The 23932-nt window shown below is 34.2% G+C and overlaps 1 non-coding gene across 1 annotated transcript; it reads right to left on the reverse strand.

The window, feature by feature from the left end:
- Positions 1-6525: 6525 nt before the first annotated feature.
- Positions 6526-6659, reverse strand: LOC116646779. Its single transcript, XR_004302219.1, has one exon. It is a non-coding gene; the product is annotated as a small nucleolar RNA SNORA31 (small nucleolar RNA).
- Positions 6660-23932: the final 17273 nt, after the last annotated feature.

The raw sequence follows: 23932 nt of genomic DNA on the forward strand, positions 1-23932 counted from the left end.
ATTTGTGACTATCCATGTATTTTCTGTAATGGGGAGACAATTGGTTCTATATTACTGTAGCATCTTTGCTTATGGTGTACCTACAAATTCACCCTTGTTAAATTGCTCTTGATTAATAGACAGCTATAGTATAGTTATCATTGTAGAAAGACAAGGCAAACATAACTATTTTAGATTAGGCTGCTTTGACACTCTACCTCAGTGGTTAAAAAATGAGTACAATAAGGATGGCAAATATGTGATATTTATACTGCCAATCTTTCTTTCCCATCTCACTGTTACATTGCTAATAAATCACTGCATTCATATGATGAGGCTGACCTCAAAATACTCATCAACACAAGCAGCCATTACCAATAAATCAGAATTGATAACCTAATTGAAACTAACAGTTTTTTCAGCTCAGTTAGTAATGCAGAGTTGATCAGCATCACCATGATCTAAATCCACACCAGATTAATTTTTTAATCAAAAACTATCTTGTTCATTTACATTTGGGTATTTTTCTACAGTGTATGAAATACATTCATTATCCCAGGCACACCTTCCCAAATGTACGGTCCCAGGGAAATCAAATACCTAATCAGATTCTATTTTAGAAGTTTGGACATGAAACAAAGACAATAAAACAGTTTTGAAGTATTCATCTATGGTATATCCTAAGAAATTCTCCATTTTGAGTATTTTTCCTCCTCCAAGAGATATATATATTTAAAGACACAAAATCAAATTTTCCTTTTGCGCGTGCTAAGTTAAGACTACATTAGGCTCCAGTTATTTCTCAAAATTCAATTAAAACATGCCACCCCTGTTTACATCTGTGCCATGCCATTCACAGGCACCATTTTATCAGTCTTTTAAAACTTTTATCTTCCAAATTTATGGACATTTTTAGTATATAAATACCAAGTTGAATGTTGCTGGAGGGGAGATGGAGGTGGTGGGGTACTGGGTGATGGACATTAAGGAGGACACTTGATGTGATGAGCACTGGGTGTTGTATGCAACTGATGAATCACTAAATTCTACCCCTGAAACTACAATACACTATATGTTAACTAACTTGAATTTAAATAAAATCATTAAAAAATCACATTTTTTTTCTACATCGGGTTACATAAACAAATTCTAGATGGACTAAAAGTAAAGAGCAAAGACGTAAGTGGAAAGACCAAAACTTTAAAATTCACAGAAGAAAACAATGTTTATAATATAGAAACATTTAAATGGTTAATTTCAAAACTAATGTTGAATGAGACAAAGTCATTTAAATGTGTAATATATATTTATGTTTATGACTAATCCAAGTCCACCTTCAAATACACTATAACTCTTCAAGGGTTTTAGAGCATTCACAATCCCTCCCTCCCATCCCTTATAAAATTTCTGTCATTCATTTACTTATCTCTATGCTACAATCACACAATTAATTGTTACTTACTATAAATACTTTGAGAAAAACTGTTATTAAGAAAAGAAAAATAAAATGTTTTATTTTACCCTTAAAAAAAGTCATAGAATTGTAAGTACAGTACCACATCATTTATACAAAACATTTAAAATACAGAAAACAGTACTACACATTGGTTATCAACATACATATGTAATTTAAAAAATGAATTGTGTTAACAGACTTCAATATGGGATATGGAGGACAGAGGTTAAAGGGGCCAGGAGTTTCCAGAAGACTTTGGCTATATCTGTAATGTTTCATTTCTTTAAGATAATATTTGAAGCAAATGTAAGTATTTGCTAATTCTTCTTAGTGGTGGGTATATGGGAAATGTTATATACTTTCTGTACATTTCTGAATATCCAATGTGAAGATTCTGGTCACTGAACTACCTTTTGAGTAGCAAGGCCTTAGCTGATTTTCTGTTTAACCAAATGATAACTTCATCAGTTTGCGACAAATCCTGCTAATATCTTTGCAGGGAAAATGAGCAGAGTAAAAGATTAGTAATTTATCCCAGATGCCTATTACGGGGTATTTGGTAATTTAATGTAATCTTTAATAAAAACAAAATAAGATACACAGTTTTGCTAAAGAGCATGAATGGAGGTGTTTGAAGAAAATGTATTGATAAGGAAGCAAGGAATCCTATTCTTGAAATACAGAATCAACCTGTCAATAAATCAATATCTATATCAATCAATCTATCTATCTATCCATCTATCTGTCATCCTTTAAATCACTTCTTTCCATTTTACTCTGAATTTTATAATGTCATTTACCAAGAATTCATTGTGACCTAGATGTATTTATACAAGTTACAAAAGTTGACCAAACAGGATTTAGGAAATAAGGTGCTATAAAATTTAACTAAAGTGAGACAAACTTATTTTGACTTGTTTTTTTCTTTCATCAACATTTGATTTCCTGTTTTTAGAAGAAAATTAAAAAAAAATTATTTTAAGTGGATTAAAATAATTCTTCAACATCAAATGACTCTTACAAAACAGCAGTTAATGACTTAAGTCTCAATGATCACAAACATGTGAAATAAATAACAAAAAAATGAGATATGATCTCCCGAATTAAAAATCACAACAAAACATATTTTAAATTATACTGTACTTTAAAAAACAAAATTGGATATTGCATCAACCTATAGAATAGATAAACAGAATAAAGTATAATAATGAAAAACAAGTAGGACTTTTTCTCATGGGCAAAACTAATTCCACTGGCCACACACAATTTTGAGAACATAGAACAACAGAAACAAAGAGGTCTATTTGAAAAGGGAAGTAAAGCTCATGCATAAATCCGATGGGGGTACATGTATCTCCTTCCAAAAAGAAAAGGCCCTTTGATAGTGATGTCTGACAGTTCTTCAATCAAGATGATCAGAGGCCAGTCTCATTATTAAATTCCACAGATCTAGAAATATGCCATAAGAAAGGAGGTAGATTCAGACAGAAATGGATAAGCAAGAAACTATAAGTGGAAGTCAGATGTGTTTTGTGGTGGTTGTTTTCTTGCTGATGCTAAAGTACTAGAAGAAAAAGTGATTTGAATTTTAGTTTGAAATTTAGTTTTGATATTACTAACACATAGCTGTGAACTTCTTTATGTCACCTCTCTGGGCCTCAGTTTACTCAGATCTAAGATAAGAGTGGTAAACTGGTAATTTCTAATGTGCCACCTCACTCTAAATTTTATTTTTCTGTGATTATGATTATGGATTTCATTGCTATCAACTGATAAGAGCATAAGTAGAAGAACCTTGCACAAATTTAGGCTTAATATTACACCTGCTTATTAATTTTAGGTACAATCTCTCTCATTTCCAAACTAAGGAAAAACATATAAACAACAAAATATTAAATAAGAAAAAAGGAAATAACCTATTTTACTACTGTATGTTTTGGCCACAAGTCATTCAGTCAACTTACTGCAAAAATCTGGGAAGCATGACCACTGTGGTCTATGGATGCTTAAAAGCTTGAAGAGACAAAAACTTACTAAATCTAAAAGAAATTAGGTGTAGTCTACTGACTTGTCTCATCTCATATGTAAAAGATTTGAGGATGTATATACACTCACCATGTAAATAATACATACAATAGAAGTAATTAAAGAATCACTATAATCCAAGGTAAAACTTATGACTTGGGGAAAGACATTTAATATATTAAGTGGACAAATGAGATTTTAAAACCATATGATTTCAATATTTTAAAATGTTTTAAAGGTTATACAATATTATATTAGGAAGCAGCCACCTTTGAGACATCAGATAATTTGTATTTTGTGTTTTATAATTTTCTGAAATTTTTAACTATTCTATAATAAACATGTTCTAGTTTAAGTAATGCATGTCTGTTATCATTCACAAAATACAAAAGCCATTGACATTTTTCATGGAATAATTTGTTTTTTAATTTTCAGAAATATTGCTTGTCTTTTGCCTCATCATCCTGTTCGTCACTACCTTCCTTCCTATACTGATGCATAGATTATAAATCTCAGAAAACTAGGTAGAAAGTTGATGACTGCAAATTACACCCTAGATTACATAGTCTCTACAGTAAAATACTGTAGCTGGTATAAAAACAAGAAGAAACAAAAGTACTAATGTAGGTTTAAGGTTAGAAATATAGAGATAACTGTGATTTTCCATGTAATCTATCAGCTCAGAATGCCAAAGAGCTATGTAAATATAGATACCAACATATAACCCATACATGGATAAATATATCCTGTATGCTTGACTGTGATCTAATCAAATGCATCTGATTATAGATTTAAGAAAGGTATACAAACAATACAGAGGTATACAGTGAATAAGGCCAAGTTCAATCCATATATGAAAACTTTCATTCTTTAAGAATTATTATATGGATTTGGCTTGTAAAAAGGTAAGAAAGAACCACAACTCTGAAGGTATACCTCTTGTAATAGTTTTCTATTACCGGCATTACAAATTACTACAAACAGTGGCTTAACAACACACACAGTTATCTTATAGTTCTGTAGGTTAGAAGTGCAGTACAAGTTTCAGTGGGCTAAAATCAAGGTGTTGTATTTCTTTCTGGAGACTCTAGGGGAGAATTTATTTCCTTGCCTTTGCCGACAACTAGAGGTTGCCCACAGTTCTTGGTTTGTAGGCAACCACTTCCCTCATCTTCAAAGTCAGCAAAATCAAATCTCATACTGATCCCTCTCCTATCAGCACATCTCTCTCTCTCTCTCTCTCTCTCTCTAACCTCAGCTGGATTATCCAGGATATAAAGTCCTAACTAATCACACCCACACAGCCCTTTTTGCTGTAGTATAATAAGAGGATAGGATATGGACATCTTTGGGAGGTCATTGTTCTGCCAATCACAACTCTGAGGAAATATTATAGGAAACAAAAAATCATCCTAATGAGCAACTACAAATAACTGAGAGTAAAGCAAAATGGAAGTGGAGAAATGAAACATTAAATGCAGAGGAAAATGGTACAAAGAGGAAAACAATGATGAGATAACTCATTGAAGAAAAGAGGACAAAACTATGCCTAAAAATTATGGGTATATATGAGTTAGAGAGAAAGAGAGAGGAGAGAATGAATAAGTGAAATAAACATATTAATAAAATATATGTAGAAAAAGCAAATCAGCTGAATAGTACTATGGAATATGTTCAGTAAGAGGGCTTATCTTTTCCCAGATGAAATTATGGAAGAGAGACCCACATATAGACATATTTTAGACAGATTTATTAAATTCAGAAAATTCAAAAACATACTACAGGCATTCAGGTGGAAAAAGTGTGAATTACCAAATGATAATAATCTAATTCTTCCTAGATTTCTTCTCCATCACGCTAAATGCTTAAAGAGTCTGTCACAAACTGTTTTTCAACTATGACTCCTTCGGATAAAAATAAACATTTCAGGCCCTGCTTTAAAGCTATTTGAAAATAAAAAAATACATATTCTGATTGATTAAATGTAAATCAAAGCACATCTCTGGCACTTCTCAAAAGGCAGAGTTGCTAACCCCCTGTACTAGATAAGATATGGAAAGGCAATTCAAAAAAGAGGAAATACAATTAGCCACTCAACACAGGAAAAAGTGCATAACCTCTCTCTCTCTAATAATCAAATAAATAAAAAGACATTCAAATCATATGATGTAAGTTTCCTCTGTTAAATTGGCAATGATAGGTTCTTTCCATTAATTATAATATGAGATGTTAAAAATTGCAGTTATGCAAGCTCTAGATGTTATGATTTAGCATAATCTTTTAGGAAATCAATTTTGTATTATGTATTTTTTAAATTTATTTTTTTATTATGTTATGTTAATCACCATACATTACATCATTAGTTTTTGATGTAGTGTCCCATGATTCATTGTTTGCATATAACACCCAGTGCTCCATGCAGAACATGCCCTCTTTAATACCCATCACCAGGCTAACCCATCCCCCCAATCCCCTCCCCTCTAGAACCCTCAGTTTGTTTTTCAGAGTCCATCGTCTCTCATGGTTCGTCTCCCCCTCCGATGTATAAAAAAATCTCAAGAGTTCATATCCTTTGAGTCAATACATTATTTCCTAGGAATCTTCCCTAAGAAAACAGAGAAGCCTGCACACATTTATACATAAACATTCATTGGGTGATTTGTTATCACAAACATGAAACTCTAAATATCTAAGAATATGGGAGTGCTTAGATATATTATCATACAATAGGATAAATAATTAGGAAATCATTAAAAACTGTGTTTTTAAAGGAATATTTATACAACTAAAAAAAAAACCCCACACAATCTAATAGTAGGAAAAAATGACTATATAAACTGTTTATATAGTGTAATAGTAATTAAATATATAAACATAAACATTAAAAAACAATGATCTTATCCACTGAGTCTCTCCTGATTGTGGGGATACAAGTATTTTTTTTTTTTTTTTTTTTTTATTTTTGCAACACTTCTCATAAACTCAAATTTCAGATACTTTGGAGTAAAACAAGATTTCATTGTTGACAAGGTTACTTCTGAGTTGCAGAAATTCTTCTGGTTTTTCCGTGTACTCCCCCATTCAATCTTGACTGCCATAATGAGACAGACAGAAAGCGCGAGGACACTTTTTTCTTGCATCTCTAGTGGAAACCTTAGCAGCAGACAGGAACTGCTCCAGGTCTGTCAAACGGATGCATTGATACAAGTATTTTTTAAATTAATTTTCTATTTTCCATATTTTTAAAGTAATACATAAAGTGAGTTAAAAGGAAAGAATCCCAGAATAAAGAATAAAGATTAAGGAAGAAAAATATCTAGAAGATGAGCAGAGCAGAAATTGTGAAGTTTTGATAAGAAAAGTGTTGTACAGCCAAGAATTTTAAAATTAAAATATTATAATTCATGTGAGAAAGGAATTTATGAACATTCTGAAATTTAAAAAAGAAAACCTATTATCTATATATTTTCTTGGAAAAGTTACTTGAAGATAAACATCTTCTGACCAAGTAAAATGTATACTGTGATTAATAATTTTGTGGAGAAGACTTACTTAAAAGTGATTAATTGGAAGGACTGAACACTCTTAAATAGACAGTTAAGTCCAAGTAATTATCATTAGTATAGTTATAGATTTTAACACAAATGTCAAAAATATTTGACAAAACAGTATTCATTTAAAAATAACAATGTAAGAGGTTCTTATACAACATAGGAGATTCCTGAACTCATCTCCTCCATGGACAGACTGAATCTACAGCTGCACATGGGGAAATTCACTCTGAAAGAAATCTAGAAACTAGCTGACTGACTGTAACACTTTGGATAAATGAGAAAATACCCTTATCACTCATATTGAAACAAGGCTCAATGCAGAGGGTGCAGATAGAAACACTGATCTGCCAGTCCTTCTCTGAAAGAGGTCTATTTGCACACTTCAGAAGCTGCTGATTGCGGATCAAGCTTCTAATTTAGCACACATGTAGGGGCTGACTGTGGTCCTTCCCACAGAATGGTGTAGCCAGTAGATACCACTTCTGCCTTCTCACTGAAGTCTGTTCAAAATCACCATTATCTCCCTAGAATGAGCTTGTACACATGTCTGGTGCCCTAAGTTTGCAGCTGCTACACAATGAATGGTCCCCTATATTGCCTGACTCTGAGAGCCAATGTAGCCATGAGTCACACAAGGACTGTAGCAAACAAGGAAGCAGTTATTAATGGGGGAAGAACTATACCTTCATGGCTATATACCCAGGTCCAACATAGAGGGAGAAGACAAAAAAGCCCATTTCCCTGTTTATCTTTGGAAAGGCCTTAACTATATGCATTTCCAGCTGTTGCCTGAGGACCTGGCTGGCTTCTACCAGCCTGCATATAGGTGCTGACTGTGGTTTTCCCCCACTTTGGGACACTGGCATATTTTGGCAAAAAAGCTCAACTACTGAGAGCCACTAAGAACAAAGAAGGCAACTGGGACAATCACAAAGATTTGAGAGGTAACCAAGAGCTTGAACCAGGCTCATTGATAAAGATAATCTCCTACAGGAGACAACTCCATCAAGACTGAGAGAAATGCATAGAAACCTACACAGAGAGTCAAAGAAGATGAATAAACAGAGGAATATGTTCCAAATGAAAGACCACAATAAAACCCTAAAAACGGACCTTAAGAAAAGTAAGATAAGTGATTTACATGATAAAAAAATCAAAATAATACTCATAAAGATGCTCACCAAGGTCAGGAGAACAATGCATATATAAAGTGAGAATTTCAACAGAGACAGAATATATAAAAAAGGACCAAACAGAAATCATAAAGCTGAAGAATATAATAAATGGACTGAAAACAATTATTGGAGAGTTTCAAAAGCTGACTGGGTCAAATGGAAGAAAGGATTAGTGGGTGGCCAGGTAGAATGGTGGGATTCATCCAATCAGGAGAGCAGAAAGAAAAAAATGAGAAAGAGTAAAGATAGCTTAAAGAACATATGGACAACATCAAACAGACCAGTATACACACTATAGACATACCAAAAGGAGAAGAGACAGAGAAAGAGGCAGAAAGCATATTCTAAGAAATGACAGTTGAAAACCTTCCCAACGTGGGAAAGAAACAGACATCCATATTCAGGAAGTGCAGAGAATTCCAAATAAGATGAATTCAAAGGGACCCACATTAAGACATGTTATAACTAACATGTAAATAGTTAAAGACAAAGAGATGATCTTAAAGCAACAAGAGAAAAGCAACTTGTTACATACAAGGGATCCCCCTGCCCCACCACAATAAGACTTATCAGGGTTTTTTTCCTGAAGAAACTTCCCAGGCTAGAAGAGAATGGCATGATATATTCAAAGTGCTGAAAGGAAAACAAAAACAGAAACAGAAACAGAAACAAACAAATAAAAAAACCTGCCAACCAAGAATACTCTACCAGGCAAGGTTGCCCTTCAGAATTGAAGGAGAGATAAAGAGTTTTCCAAACAAGCAATAGTTGAGGGTGTTTATCACCATTCTACAAGCCTTAAAAGAAATGTTCATGGGACTTTTTCAGGCTGAAACAAGAGGACACTTTCATTACAGGAAAACATATAAATATAAATCTCACTGGTAAAGATAATACACATAATTTAATTCAGAACACTCCAACACCTTTGGAATGGTGGTGCGTAAATCATTTATAACTCTGGCATGAAGGTTAAAATACAAAAGTATTAAAAATAACTACAACTATGGGGTGCCTGGGTGGCACAGTCTGTTAAACATCCGACTTTTGGTTTCAGCTCAGGTCATGATCTCATGGGTTGTGGGAAATATATATGATATAAAGTTCAACCTGTTGTCGTAAGTTTAATATATATAGATTTTATTTTATTTTATTCTATTTTACCTTATGTATGTCCTGAAGGCTGTTTAATTTTGGAGTATTGCTTATTAAACCTTTCCTCCCGTTTTTTTAAAGATTTATTTATTTATTTGAGACAGTGAGAGTGAGAGAGTGCATGCACACATGCAGGGGTAGGGGCAGAGAGAGAGGGAGAGAGAGAATCTTAAGCAGGCTCCATGTCCAGTGTGGAGCCCAATGGGGGGGCTCCATCTCATGACCCTGAGATCATGACCTGAGCCGAAACCAAGAGTCAGACACCTCACTGACTGAGCCACCCAGGCGCCCCCCACCCACTTTTATTTTCCTCTCTCACTTCATTAGTCCTCTTTGTTTTACCCTCCAGCACAGATGCCTCTAGCCAGGCGACTTTAAGTTTCCTCAACTCTTCCTTCTCTTCATGTTAGATAACAGTATTTCTTCACTGTTAAGAAGCTCAGTAAGAATCATGACTACAGAAATTCAGTAGAAAGGATGTTTATTTTGTGTATCCACAGCTTTTATTTCTACCCACTCTTCCACATTTGAAGAACACTGAATTAGAAGACACTGTTTTCATCTTCATTTACCCAGGTTTTGGAACATGTATATTTTTATCTTATACAAAGATGACGAAGGTGTAGGCTCATATTTTCTATATTTGATGCCATACTACCACTTGTTAACTGGTTGTCAATTGAACAAACTACATAACCTCCTAGGCCTCAGTTTTCTCTTGTGCAAAAAAGGTCTGTTGTGAAAATTAAAAGACAAAATATATAAACTAAACATACAGCACTATAAAAGTGCTTAGAGTAGATCTGGGCACATATAAAACACTTAGTACTTGTTAACTATTTTTAAATAAGCAAACAAAGCCCCCACCTTTACTGAATCTTCCTTGTGCGGTAATATCTCAGGATTTGTTAAGGATCTACCACAGCAATAACCCTCCCCTCCTTTTAGGCAATAATAAAATATTATACCCTGCATTTACAAATTTGATGATGCAATTCAGAACCTATTTCAAAATTTGAGATATTCCTAGGGCCCTAAATGTGAGAAAATGTCTCAGACTTGGATCCACCATTGTTCCTGGCCTCAGACAATAGAACCATTCTCAATGTAGATCTAACTGCTGATTGCATATCTTCTATTAGAAAAATCTTTGTAGAGACAGCATTTCATAGAGCAGCTTGAAATTGCTTGAACTGGTAGAAATTTCAGAAGAAGTAAGTGATTCAAAGGAATGTAATGCTGAGTGTGTCCTGTGGTCAGGTAGTGGAGATAAAAGGATTTCCTTTGACCCTATGACAATGGTTATTGATTATCTTGTGATGAAAATGAACAACTATAATTCCTAGATGCTTTAAATACATGCTTCCATATCATCTTTGGCTTTCACAGGTGTGTGTGTGTGTGTGTGTGCACGTGTGTGCACGCCAATTTTAAAAATCCAATAAAACCAGAGAAATTAATATCCTCTGATTTTTCATGTTTTATTATGAATGGATCATGAATAAGCTTATAAGCTTATTCAACAGTTACTCTCTCTATGCTCCTTCATGCCTGTGGGATTATGTGACAATGTCCAATAGTTCTGAAAATAACTGGATATTCTTCAACGTGTGCAACTCATCCTCAAATCCGCTAGTTTAAAAAACTCTCCATCTTGGCTTAATAGAAGGATCCTGATGCTGGAACAGAGTGGATGTACATCTGAGAGGAATTCTTGTTTTGATGTTATGGTTTCAAACCAGATGATATGGCAGATAATACTTCAGGCACTTTGATGAAATGTTTCTGGGAATCAATAAACCTTGAATTTCTGACATTTTTCTATGGATGAAATGATATCTACAATCAGCAAGAAAAAAAGTGCTAGCATTTCCTGTACAGATTTCCCACATATAACCCTGCAGTTTACAAACAATCTTTCTATTTATGTGCCTGATGATGAGGTACATAGCTATAAGTTAAGAAATGAGGGAATTAAGTATATATGTTACTGTCAATCGGTAATGGGCACATTACTGTTCATTCAAGCACACATTCAATATAAATGTATTAAAAATCTTATATGTACACACATATATATGAATGTAAATATATACATATATGGTTGCACACGTGCACACACACACACACATACACACAAAGACCCTAAGTGCTGAAGCTGTCATATGGGAACATTGATTACACTGTATTTGAGAAGAGCTGCATAAAATGGCAGCCCTGCACCAGATGCTTTATATACATAGGTAAATCAAACCAATATGGCGTCACTCCTCAGTAATGTATGTCATTGAAGTTTAGGAAAAATAACAAATAAGGAGATAAACATAAATCTACCATGTGTGATATACCCTGAAGATGATAATATGAGAAATGGTGGTCATGGGAAGCAAATTATAGAAGTAGTAAGGGAAAGCTTTATTAAGGCAGTGAGGCCTGAAATTTGAGACAGAGCCAGTCAGATGAAGAGCCTAGACAGTGAGCATTAAAGGCAGGAGGAAAAACATGTTTTCAAGAACACTGGAGCAGGAAAAGATTTAACAACATTGAAATTATCAACAGCTGGAGAAGAGAAGGGGGGAAAAGAAAACAAACCCTCACAATAGGATTGGTAATGTGCTATTGGCTGGATCATACAGGTCCTTGGAAGGTATATTTAACAGTTTGGATTTTATTCTTAATGCAAGGGGAAGCCACTGCCAGCTTTTAAGTACAAGGGTGGTCGCTTAAATAATTGACTCTGGATATTATGTGATATAAGCCTGAAGCAGAGTGACCACAGGGTGAAAGTGAGAATAACAGTTAAGAAACTATGGAATCAATCCAGGTGAGGAAGGATGGTGGCTTCACCGTGATAATGGCAATGGAAATAAAAATGGGCATATTCACTAGTATTTGAGGACCAAAAAATACCAAGAATTGGGAATGAATTATATAGGTTGTGATAAATAATTCTTTAACATGCATGACATAATAAAGAACAACCGTGGTTTTACAAAAGCATTTCATTAAAAAAGTGAATTATGAGTCAGATTAAAAAATGAATTTTGTTAAGAGCTAAAGAAACCACATTTTATTCAAGGGTCTAAAACAGGTGGCTAGCCTGGGATCATAATGGGGATCAAAGTAGTCAATTTTTATTTTTAATATTTCAGAACCAATGCATTTTCTTTGATGAGGCAATATCAAATATCTATTTAGGAGTGGATGTTTAGGGCTTGATATGGAGAGACTTGTTAGGGCTTGATATGGAGAGACTTGTTTAGCTTTTGGATTTTATTTATTTATTTGACAGAGAGAGAGACAGTGAGAGAGGGAACACAAGAAGTGGGAGTGAGAGAGGGAAAAGCAGGCTTCCCGCTGAGCAGGGAGCCTGATGTGGGGCTCGATCCCAGGACCCTGGGATCATGACCTGAGCCGAAGGCAGACGCTTAACGACTGAGCCACCCAGGCGCCCTAAGACTTGTTTAGCTTTTGATGATGGAATTTATTTATTGTCTATATGTGATTTATAATAATGAGAAAAATGAATTGCCTTTTAAAATAATATTTAGTATGTGTATGCACGTGTGCACATATAAATGAGTTAGTAAAATAATGGGTCCTTAGTATTAAAAATGAAAAAAAAGTATAGAAGGGAATTAAGAATAAAATTAAAATATTTTGTTTGTCCACTTGCTAGCTGTGTGTCCCTGAGAATGTTACTTAGACATTTGACCTTACATTTCTTCTCCTCTAAAAGGAATGAAATAATACTCAGAGCAATAATGTGGAATAAAGTCCAGTACTGACATATGCAACATTACAGATAAATTTAAGTGAAGTAAGTCAGACTAAAAACTCCATTGTGTAATCCTCTTTACATGAAATTTTACAAATTAAAACTATTGGACCAGAAAACAGACGAGTGTTTGCCAGGGCCTCAAGTTGGGGAATGACTGCCTACAAAGGGATATGAGGGTTTGGGGTAACTGTAGGGGGGTGCAGAGGTGATAGCAGTGGAATGGTGTTATATTTACATAGTAGTGCTTAAAAGGCTCTCTACATTTGTCAAAACTCACAGAACTGTACATAAAATGGGTAACTGCACTGCATATAGTTTGTACCTCAAAGAACAAAATAAACACTAATATTACACTATATGTTAACTGGAATTAAAAAAAAAAAACCTTGACAAAAATAAACAAAAAACCTCTGAGCAAACTAAGAAAAGAAGGGAACATCAACATCACAATAAAAGACTTCTAAAAAAATTACAGCTATCCTCACTCTTCACATGAAAAACTTAATACTTTCTAATTAAAGAGTAGGAAATACATAAAGATTTCTGCTCTCACTAGTTTTATCTAACATCATGCTGTAGATCCTATCAAGTACTATAAGTCAAGAAAAGATATTTTACAGATAGGAAAGGAAGAACTAAACTTTATTATTTGCGGACAACATGATTATGTATGCAGGAAACCCAAAAGACTGTACCAAAGACCTATTAGAACTAATCACTGAATTTAACAATGTCTCAGGATACAAAGTCTTTACACAAATCAATTGCATTTCATACAAGCAATAAACATTTCCCAAATAACATTAAAAAAACTACAGTATTTATAATAGCATAAAATAAAATACTGAGGAATAAATGTGACAAAAGTTTTTCAAGATCTATATGCTTAAAAACACAAAATATTACAGAGGGGAACTAAAGAAGATATAAATATATTTGGAATCTGACAAAGATCATGGTTTGGAAGACTCAATATTTTTTAAATGACAATCCTACACAAATTGATTTATATATTCAATGCACTCAAAATCAAAATCTTAACACGCATTTTTGACAAAACTGACAAGTCAATCTTAAAATTTATACAGAAAGGCAAGGGATGTAGGAAAGCAGAAACAAGTTTGAAGAAAACACAAAGTTGGAGGATTTAAAATATGTGATCTCAAGACTTATTGTAAAGATTAAAGTTATTACTGTGACTATTGGTGTAAGGATGGACATCTTAATCAATATAACAGAACAGATAGTCCAGATAGACCCACCAGTGTTGCTAAGGTCATTCAATGAGGAATAGCTAGGGTTTTCAAAAGATGGTGCTAGAACAACGGATAATAGGTATGGGGAAAAATTAATCTTGACCTCCATCTCACAGATACATAAATTAAGTCAAAATGGGTCAAAGACTTAAATGTTAGAGCTAAAATTATTAAACTTATAGAAGAGGCACAGAAGAAATCTGAGATACTGAATTAAGTAAAATATTTTATGTAAACATGACACAATAAAGGAAACTATAAAAGAAAAACTGGATAAAATAAACGATCAAGATTATAAACTTCCGCTTTTCAAAAGATGTAGTTAATAAAAAGGAAGTTGTAAGGAAGAAGATTTTTGTAAGCATATCTAATAGGGCTTGTATCCAGAATGTATAAAGAACTCTTGCAACTCAATAACAAAAAAAAAATAGTCAAATATTTGAACAGACACTTCAAAATGCAGACCTAAGAATAGCCAACAAGCACACGGAAAGATCCTTGACATCATAATCATCAGGGAAATACAAATTAAAATCACAGAGTGATTACTGTATTCCCAAAAGAAGATCTAAGCTTGAAAGAACAATATCAAGTGTTGGTGAGGAGGTGGGAAGATTAGAACTCTCACGCATTGCATGGTAGAGCAATTTTGGAAAAGAGCATGGTAGTAGCCTATAAATTTAAACATACATTTACTTTATTACCCAGCAATTCCACTTTTAGGTATTGACTTAAGAAACATAAAAACTTAAATTCATAAAAAGATGTGGTGTGTATGTGAATGCCCATAGCAACAAAATTTATAGTAATAATAACAACAAAAAAATAAATCAATAATCCACCCACATATCCAGCCAAAAAATCTCTAATGTAACTAGGAAATAAATTGATAAAGAACTTCAAGATATATTTTGAGAAAATTATATGGATAATGGTATATAAAGACCTAAGAATTTTGTAGAAAGAAAAGGTATGACACTTTATTTCATATAAAGATACATTAAAAATCATATTTTAAAAATGTATCACTAGTACAAGTCCAAACCAAAATATTAGTCAAATACGTGTCCTAAGAATGGCAAATTTTATCTCTCTAATGCGAGACATGAGACCAGGAGCTCTTGAAGGCCACGGTTGTATGAAAGAATAGTGAGAATATCTACTCCAGCTATTCTAGTCCACTTGTTTCTGACTTCAGAAAATCTTCTAATGATCTAGAGTTAGTTGTGTTATGTACTGAAAAATTCGAATAAGGTATTAACTCATTAAACACATGTAAGGTAGAAAGCCAAACATGAACAACATGTAGACCCAGTGCCAAGCTATTCACAGCATGTTGTAATTTAATTTTATTCAAGTATGTATTTGGAAATGACTAACGATCAAGGCAATACTTTTAGTTCAATATATTTGGAAAAAGGAAACATCAACACATACTTTCTTATCATATATGTGTTTTTAAAAATGTGAAAAGCCTAAACTTTTTGAAATACAGATCAAAGGGGCATCTGGGTGGCTCAGTCGTTAAGTGTCTGCCTTTGGCTCAGGTCACAATCCCAGGGTCCTGGGATCGAGCTCCATATCGGGCTCCCTGCTCTGCGGGAAGCCTTCTTCTCCCTCTCCCACTCCCCCAGCTTGTGTTCCCTGTCTCACTGTCTCTCTCTCTCTGTCAAAAAATTAAATAAAAATCTCTCTCTATATATATACATAGATACATTAAAAAAACACATGTTCCACAGTAGTTTCTAATAAAATAACTGAATTATTAAACCCTGAGATAAAGAAATAAATCTTAGTGATATACAATTATCCTGGCAGTAAGGAACTACTTAAGGTGCTACAATTAATGTACCATAATAGAAAACAATTTTGACTTATGCCTATATATCTGAAATTCTAAACTGTGCATTCCTTAGAATGGTACTACAAGATTCAATTGGTAAACTAGGAGAATTTCTAAAAGAATGAGAAGATCTATTCTGTCTTTGCTGCACAATCATCTCTAAGAACCCCTGAAAAGGAAGATCTACTTCAGTGGCAAAAAGGTGAATTCTCTGCTAAATAAGTAAGTCATTCTTAATGTTTTTGAGGAATAAAAACAGCCACTTCTTGGTAAAGAGACACTTTAGAATGAAAGGAAGATGGAAAACACTCCTAATGCTACTGATGAAAGCAGAAGATCACTACCCATGAGAGAAGGTGACTGAATTTTCAGGATCTTGTGGGATAATATCCCTCTTGAAGATCATGTTTTAAAGGTAGAAAAGTAAACTTACACTTGGGATAGCACATCTTAAATGAATAATTTAATGGAACTTGAATCTTTGATTTTTTTTAACTATAAGAACTCCATTACAGAACAGTTTTTTCCAATGTCTCCTATTTATTCTTACATAATTATCACTGACTCCCATCATTGAGTATTTGATGTGGTTTAAGTAAAAACTTCTCATTAATGTGGTATGACTTCTAAAGACACCAAAAAATACTTTATTCCTAAATAATTTTTCAGTACTGTCTCAGATGTCAATATTAGATATTTATTGAAAAATATTTATTCATTTACAGAATAAGTTTTTGCGCTTATTTTCCCTTTAAGTGGATATAGATGAGTTTTTCAGACTGAAGAAGTCAGTACAGTCCTTGGTCTGTGGAGAAAGGAATGATACTACAAAAAGGAGTAGGGATAAAAATCACTGAAGTGAAAAGAAAAATCTCCTCCAAAATGTCAATTGTGCTAATAATAAGCCCATTGGGGTAGTTACAAATATATTGGAGATATATATAGAATGGGTACCAATACTGTATTAGTCTCGGGTTCTCAGAGAAATGGAACCCATAGGCTATATGTATGTTGTAATAATGTATGTATGTATTTATATACTATCTATATCTAAATCTAATCTCTATCTATCTATCTATCTATCTATCTATCTATCTATCTATCTATCTATCTATCTGAGTGGGGGAGAGAAAGAGATGGAGATGGAGAGGGAGATAGATATAGAGACAGAAGGAGGGTGAGAGAGATAGGGAGAGGGAGTGAAAGAGGGAGGGAGAATGAGACGGGGAGAGGGAGAAGGAGAGGGAGATTAATTTACTATAAGGCAGCAGGTCACACAGTTATGGACGCTAAAAAACCAAAGATCTGCAGCTAGCAAGCTGGAGACCCAAAGGAGGCACCATGGAAGAGGTTCAGAGCTAGTCTGAAGGCTGAGAGCTGGGAGAGCTAATACACTTGATCTTAGCCAAAAGGCTGAGAAGAGATTGAGAGAGCTAATAGTGAATGTTCAATTCTGAGTAAGTCTGAAGACAGGAGAAGACCAATGTTCGAGCTCAAAGACAGAGAGAGAAATAACCCTTTTTTTCTTTTAAAATTTTATTTATTTGAGAGAGAGAGCGAGCATGATCGGGGTGGGGGGGGCAGAGGAAGAGGGAGAGGGACAAGCAGACTCTTCGCCCAGCGTGGAGCCCGACACTAGGTGATCCCAGGACCCTGAGATCACCACCCTAGCCGAAGTCAGATGCTTAACCAACTGAGCCACCTACTGCCCCAAGAAATAATTTTTTTTTTTAAGATTTTATTTATTTATTTGACAGAGAGAGAGAGAGAGCACAAGCACAAGCAGGGAGAGCAGTATTCAGAGGGAGAGGGAGAAGCAGGCTCCCCTCTGAGCTAGGAGGACCAATGCGGGGCTCGATCACAGGACCCTGAGATCATGACCTGAGCCAAAGAGAGACACTTAACCGACTGAGCCACCCAGGCACTCCAAAAATAACTCTTTTTTAATAAGTTTTTTACTCTATTCAGGCTTTCAATGGATTGGATGAGGCCCACTCACATTGGGGAGGACATTCTGTTTTACCTAGTCCACAAATTAAAAGGTTAATCTTATCCAGGAAAACCCTCAAACAACACACAGAATAATGTTTAACCAAATATCTAGATACCCTGTGGCCCAGTCAAGTTGATACACAAAATTAACCTACACAAATCCTATCACATATTTCAAAGGGGGACTATAAATTAAGTGTTCTGAGTCAAATGACAAAGGGTGCTTCTAGCAGAATTACAGAAGAAATCTTAGAAATATAGTTTAATATTCTCATCTTACCAATTAACAAGGTGACTTTACCAAGGTGACAAAGACTAGCAAAAGGCTGAAATACAGAATTTTCTAAACTAAGTCTGTAAACTAAGTTAATTTATAAACACTAACTACACCTTCTAGGATTCACTCTAAATACAATTATGGGAAAATTTCTTTGAGTAAAAATAAAATAAAACAAACCTTTGGAATGGAAAGGGATTATTTATAAAGAAGTGTTTTAATATATAACCAAGTGTCAAACAGTGCTGGCCCAAATTCCAATTCTATTAATTAATTTGCTGTCATAATGGACAAAATTATTTTTATATGTTTTTTGTTAATTGAGGTCATATATATGTAAATTTCACTGCATATATATATATAACCTCAATTAACAATATATATTATATTAACAATATTAACAATATAACATATATATATATATATATATATATACTCCCCTTTTAGGAGTACAATGCCAGGGATTTTGGCAAAATTAGTTATTCATGTGACCTCCACCACAATCAAGATATAATAACATTTGCAGCACCACCAAAAATTCTCTCATATATTCGTAGTCAATATCCTTTCCCCACCCTCAGCCTCCGGCCATCATTGATCTACTTTTTGTCCTCAGAGTTAGGCCTTTCCAAAATGCCATCTAAATGGAAATAGACAATATATAGGCTTTTAAATCCAGTTTATTTCACATAATCTTTTGAGATTAATGCATGTTGTAAGATGTAGCAATAGTCCATTCCTTTTACTGAGTAGTATTCCTTTATTTAGATATATTACAATGTGTTTACCTACTTGCCAGCTGATGGGCATCTGGGTAGCCAAGTACATGTTTTCATATGAATAGATAGTCTCATTTCTTCTGGGTAAATATCTCCAATTTGGTTTGCTGGAATGTCACTCTTCATGGTACATGAATACCTCATAATTCATTAGAAACTCCTGAACATTTTCTTGGTTAGCAGGGAAATGGAAGCTAATAAAGGCACAGTAGCACAGATAGGCCAGATGCTGAGTTAACCAAACTGAAAGATGTCTGATAAAGAAAGCAGAGTCCATAAAATCTTTAAAAAAAAAAAAGGGGGGGGGCGCCTGGGTGGTTCAGTTGGTTAAGCGACTGCCTTCGGCTCAGGTCATGATCCTGGAGTCCGGGATCGAGTCCCACATCGGGCTCCCCATTCGGCAGGGAGTCTGCTTCTCCCTCTGACCCTCCCCCCTCTCATGCTCTTTCTCTCTCATTCTCTCTCTCTCAAATAAATAAATAAAATATTAAAAAAAAAAAAAAGAAAGCAGAGTCCATTGGAAAAGTCACTTTGGTTTAAGATAATACTCTTATTTAACTCTGAGAGAATTTTATACTTTTTGAAATTCAATTTCTCAAACAATAAAATGAGGAAAACGATAATACCCACTCTATAGGTCTATTCTGAGGATCAAGGGACTTAATGTACAAAAGAGCTTTTTAAAAATGTAAATATAACTACGGTTTATAAATATGATGCTAATAAGATTATATTGTTTATGTCATCTCCATCAAGGTACACAGGTCAATTTAGTCTTGAAGAACTGCAATTTAATATAATTATTCATGTAAAAACTCTATCCTAGTGTGTTAATTCATTCAACAAATATTTACTTAGTACATATTGTGTGCCAAGGACTGGAGACATAGCATTAAATAAAACAGATTAAAATCTCTTGCTCCATCAGAGATTTCAGCAACTTAATGCACAAACTAAATAAGTAAATTACTCTGCTAGAATATAATATACACTACTGAGAAAAGAAAAGCAGAGAGGGATGATTTGGTGAGTAAGGTAGGGGTAGTGAATTAAGATTTTTTTCCCCTGATAGATTATGGCCCACTGAGGTCAGAAAATGCCTCTTTGTGAATGTGATACAACTGGAAATAATTGAGGGAGGATATGAACTATATAAGCAGCTGGAGCCAGACCTGTTCAGACAGAGGGATAGACAGGACTGGAGTGTGCCTGGCATCTGCAAGGAAAAGTAAAGAGGGAGAAGAGAAAGCGAGAAGGAGAAGAGTTATAAATGAGGTGAGAGATATGAATGAGAGAGTGGATATGACCTTATAGGTCCTTATAGGTGCTTTTAGCCACTATCATGAGGGTTTTTACTTTTACCTTGAATTATATAGAAAGCCATTAGTGTGTTTTTAGCAGAGGACTGACTTTTTTTTTCCCTGTGTATTATTTACTTACTGCTGCTGTAACAAGTTGCCCCAAATTTAGTAACTTAAAACACACACACACACACACACACACACACACACACAAATTTATTTCTTATAGTTCTGGAGGCCAGAAATCTGAAATGGATCCTACTAGTTAAAATCAAGGCAATGGAGAGGTTGCATTCATTCCTTCGGGAGGCTCAAGGAAGAATCCCTTAATTTGCCTTCTCAAGCTTCTAGAGGCTGACTGCATTCCTTTGCTCATGGCCCCTTGCTTCACTTCCAAAGCCAACAGTGTAGCATCTTCCAATCTCTTTCAGACCCTCCTGCCTCCTTCTTATGAGGATGCTTTTGATTACCTTCAGCCCATCCAGGTAATCAAGGATAGTCTCTCCATGTCAAGTCCTTTAACTTAATCACATCTACAAAGTCTCTTTAGTTGTATAAGGTAACATATTTATAGGTCCTGGGGATTAGGATGTGGACATATTCTAGAGGAAATTATTCTGCCTACCACAGTCTGTCAAGAGGTAATAGTGCTTTTGATGCTACTAAAGGGTATTGAATAGAAAATTAAAAAGTGACAACATTTATCCAACATTTAATACTATGCAGGAAAAAAGGTGTTCTTGATCTGGACATGATATATTCATATTCGTGTTATAAGAATCCTCTTCAGTGCAGAAGATGAAAAGAAACAATTAATCTAGATGCTCCAGCTTAATAGAACTAGAATTTTAAAAAGCCCAACCTCTAAATGATCTACTTTGGTTTTAACTAGGATGCTTTCTGATCCATGTATTGATCTTACAGGTCATTTTATTCATAAGATGTAAGTGCTCAGAGCGATTAATTGATGCTATTGATCCTTCTACTTTCCTGTCATTTTAAGTAATTTAGACATTCTTATATTTAAATCAGTCCCTTTTGAGTTTGGTTAATTGATTCTAGCTTCTAGAATTTAAATTCTATTTTGGGAACCAAAGAAATAAAATCAGATTTGAGGACTATAAACTGAGGACCAAATTGGGGGCCATGGTGACCCAATGGATTTAGGGATAAACTGTATGATGTCACCAGGGAGCAAATCATCTGATCTCCAAATAGCTAATATTTATTCAGTTTTAGTGACTCTTATTTAATACCAAATACAGCAATAATAATAATAGTTAATATATATTGAGCACTTAAGTGCCACCACTGTATTAAATGCTAGTCATATATTATCTCTTGTTGCAATCTTTTGATATAGGTACTCATAATAGCCTCATTTTACACATGAAAAACTGAGACAGAGTCTAAAAAACCTCACCACGTTTACAGAGCTTAATGTCAAATGTAATAAAATGATTGAACAGCAAATCAGGCCGTTGAGAAAAAAGAAGAAATTTCCATATATGAAAATACCCAGCACACCAAAATATTCTCTATGTTTTATTATCAGAGGTTAGATAATATAAACATAATTACATAATGCCATTATGACTAGTGTTGATATGGAGATATACATCCACATCTGTATATAATTAAACTTGAATACCAAAACACACAATTATAATAACCACATTAATGATAAATACTTACATCTGAGACTAAATGAAAGGTCCCCCAAATTTATTTTATATTGAAACCAATTGGATTTAAGTTCAAAAATAATTTTATTTTCCATTTATCCTCAAATGAAAGGAAGAAAACAAAAATTGGCAGCTATATACTTTTTTCTTTTTCAATGCTTAAAGAAAAAAAAAGACTAGTGTGTCTGTTTTGGTATTACTACTAAAAACATGTTCCATGTTACTATACTAACAGTGGCCATTTATAATACATTTATAAAACGAACTACAGAGAAGGAATTCGTGCCTATTTGATTTCGGTAAAAATGAAGCTCTCACTTTTTCTTGTCTTTCTTTCAGTAATTACTAGTTAAGAGAATGAGTTTCTTACATTTGAAACCAGTTGATGAGGGGACTGTATTAGCTCTTTTCAACATCTTAATTCTTTAAACCCATTTTTTTTTCACAAGGCACAAAGCGTTCATTGATTATAGAAAACAAAAAGGCGGACCATAATATCATTCTGGAAGCAGTAATATTGAAATTAGGGTATCAACGTGTTTTCTGGCATTTCAGACATACAAACATGGTAAGTAAAGTGAGGCAAACTTCCTTTTGCTGTAGGTGGTGAAATTCACTGTAACACAGCACTAGGGGATTTAGCTGGTTATGCACCGATAATACATCAAGCACTAGTCATCCCAAGGGAAAACACTAATTCCTGACATCAAATTCCATGGTGATTTAGCTTGTGACCTTGCATGTTGAAGGCACAGTTATGAGTAAGTGGTAAACTCTGTTATATGATGTGTTCTCCAATCTATAATGACTCATGAACCATATTTTATGGTGTCTGTTTTTGGAGCATGTTTCAGGTTGTGCAAATAAAATGTACCTCATCAAAAGTTAAAGAAAAGCAGCATTACATGCAATGACAGCATTGTAGAACATTGACCTTTTCACATTTATCATGTGCCTCCGATGCCTCTCTAATGGATATCTTGACATTTTCATTTGAAACGATTGTTGTGTTCTCTGACATTTTTGTCTCTGTCATCGAAATCATAGGGGTTAGCAGCAATTGTTTGCAATTACCCGGCATCCAAATCATTTGCAGGTATAAGAAGCATAAAAATATTTTTTTTAACACAAAATGTTCCGGGATATATCTCAGAACACCCAGATTTTGCATTTGTCTTTGTAAGTGATCCACTAGTTTACCTGATTTGATAAGCTTGCAACTATAAATGTTGGAAATGTGCATAGCATACCACACTTTCTCGAGTCTAAATGTTTTTTTCCAATAGAAATTGAGTTGAGACGAACCATGAGAGACTATGGACTCTGAGAAACAAACTGAGGGTTCTAGCGGGGAGGGGGGCGGGAGGATGGGTTAGCCTGGTGATGGGTATTAAAGAGGGCACGTTCTGCATGGAGCACTGGGTGTTATATGCAAACAATGGATCATGGAACACTACATCAAAAACTAATGATGTAATGTATGGTGATTAACATAACATAATAAAAAAAAAGAAATTGAGTTGAATGTTTATATTCCCAAAGTTTTGTGGCAATTTTTTAAAGTTTATTTATACTTTCTATTGAGTTTTAATATAACATGGAGAATGCAAACATGAACTTTAATTACATGTATGCATGTATATATTGTTTATAGTTTCTTTGTTATCTAAGATT

The sequence above is a fragment of the Phoca vitulina genome, unplaced genomic scaffold (genome assembly GCF_004348235.1).
Source record: "Phoca vitulina isolate PV1807 unplaced genomic scaffold, GSC_HSeal_1.0 scaffold37, whole genome shotgun sequence".
NCBI lineage: Eukaryota > Metazoa > Chordata > Mammalia > Carnivora > Phocidae > Phoca > Phoca vitulina.